This window comes from Salmo salar, chromosome 08 (assembly GCF_965601325.2).
Source record: "Salmo salar chromosome 08, fSalSal1, whole genome shotgun sequence".
Classification (NCBI taxonomy): domain Eukaryota; kingdom Metazoa; phylum Chordata; class Actinopteri; order Salmoniformes; family Salmonidae; genus Salmo; species Salmo salar.
This window is the reverse complement of record NC_138298.1, coordinates 15,030,001-15,032,500: the sequence shown is the minus strand read 5'-3', so window position 1 is coordinate 15,032,500 and position 2,500 is coordinate 15,030,001.

The window sequence follows — 2,500 nt, the reverse complement described above, 5'->3', positions numbered from 1 at the left end:
GTGGACAATCCCGGGTGGGGGGGGGTGAGAGGGGGGTAGGGGGCCACCTATAGGGTGCTCCCTATCCGGGCATGGACCTTCATCACCCCCCTGAAGCCATTAAGAACCATCCCAACATATGATGAGCCAGCAATGAACTCGGGTGAAATGACTGAGTAGAAATGACTCTCTTAAGGTAGGGGTAAATGTGTGAGTAACTGGGACTCTCTTAAGAAGGGAAGGGATTTTTTTCAAACATACCCCTGGTAAGCCAAATGCTACGGACACGTCCCCACCAAAACATAGTGCAATTTCTGAGAAGAAAAAACATAGCCGATTTTCTGACAAGAAAAAACATAGTCATTTTTCTGAAGATTTTTTGAAAAGCTATATAATTCCCTCTTGCTGTATCTCATTGAGTTGGGCCCTTAGGATGGTGCTCTAAGGGTGGGTATGGAGGTCCCTATACCCTCTATAAGTATTTAAAACCGTTTTTCAAAAATGGTTGTGGTAAGCCAGAATAAAACCAGGTGCCAGTTTGGACTTAGTGCAATTTCTGAGAAGAAAAACATAGAATATTTTCTGAAGATTTTTTCAAACTTCCATAAATCAGCCAGGCCGGCCCCCATTGACTTGGGCCCGTAGTAGGGTGCTGTCAGGGTGGGTATGGAGGTCCCTATACCCTTTAAAAGTATTTAAAACAGTTATAAAATTTCACCCCTGGTAACCCAAATGCTACGGACACGTCCCCACCAAAACATAGAATATTTTCTGAAGATTTTTTGAAAAGCTATATAATTCCCTCTTGCTGTATCTCATTGAGTTGGGCCCTTAGGATGGTGCTCTAAGGGTGGGTATGGAGGTCCCTATACCCTCTATAAGTATTTAAAACCGTTTTTCAAAAATGGTTGTGGTAACCCAAAAACATAGTGCAATTTCTGAGAAGAAAAACATAGCCGATTTTCTGAGAAGAAAAACATAGAATATTTTCTGAAGATTTTTTCAAACTTCCATAAATCAGCCAGGCCGGCCCCCATTGACTTGGGCCCGTAGTAGGGTGCTGTCAGGGTGGGTATGGAGGTCCCTATACCCTTTAAAAGTATTTAAAACAGTTATAAAATTTCACCCCTGGTAACCCAAATGCTACGGACACGTCCCCACCAAAACATAGAATATTTTCTGAAGATTTTTTGAAAAGCTATATAATTCCCTCTTGCTGTATCTCATTGAGTTGGGCCCTTAGGATGGTGCTCTAAGGGTGGGTATGGAGGTCCCTATACCCTCTATAAGTATTTAAAACCGTTTTTCAAAAATGGTTGTGGTAACCCAAAAACATAGTGCAATTTCTGAGAAGAAAAACATAGCCGATTTTCTGAGAAGAAAAACATAGAATATTTTCTGAAGATTTTTTCAAACTTCCATAAATCAGCCAGGCCGGCCCCCATTGACTTGGGCCCGTAGTAGGGTGCTGTCAGGGTGGGTATGGAGGTCCCTATACCCTTTAAAAGTATTTAAAACAGTTATAAAATTTCACCCCTGGTAACCCAAATGCTACGGACACGTCCCCACCAAAACATAGAATATTTTCTGAGAAGAAAAAACATAGCCGATTTTCTGAGAAGAAAAACATAGAATATTTTCAGAGGATTTTTAAAAACTTCCATAAAACACTCATTCTTCATCCCACTGACATGGGACAGCAGTGGGGTGCTGAAACAGGTGTCCTGGGGGTGGTGATGGCCTTTAAAAGTAATTTAGAGCCTTTTAAAAATGTCACCCCTGGTAAGCCAAATGCTACGGACACGTCCCCACCAAAACATAGTGCAATTTCTGAGAAGAAAAAACATAGAATATTTTCAGAGGATTTTTAAAAACTTCCATAAAACACTCATTCTTCATCCCACTGACTTGGGACCACAGTGGGGTGCTGAAACAGGTGTCCTGGGGGTGGTGATGGCCTTTAAAAGTATTTAAAACAGTTGTAAAATTTCACCCCTGGTAACCCAAATGCTACGGACACGTCCCCACCAAAACATAGTGCAATTTCTGAGAAGAAAAAACATAGCCGATTTTCTGACAAGAAAAAACATAGTCATTTTTCTGAAGATTTTTTGAAAAGCTATATAATTCCCTCTTGCTGTATCTCATTGAGTTGGGCCCTTAGGATGGTGCTCTAAGGGTGGGTATGGAGGTCCCTATACCCTCTATAAGTATTTAAAACCGTTTTTCAAAAATGGTTGTGGTAAGCCAGAATAAAACCAGGTGCCAGTTTGGACTTAGTGCAATTTCTGAGAAGAAAAACATAGAATATTTTCTGAAGATTTTTTCAAACTTCCATAAATCAGCCAGGCCGGCCCCCATTGACTTGGGCCCGTAGTAGGGTGCTGTCAGGGTGGGTATGGAGGTCCCTATACCCTTTAAAAGTATTTAAAACAGTTATAAAATTTCACCCCTGGTAACCCAAATGCTACGGACACGTCCCCACCAAAACATAGAATATTTTCTGAAGATTTTTTGAAAA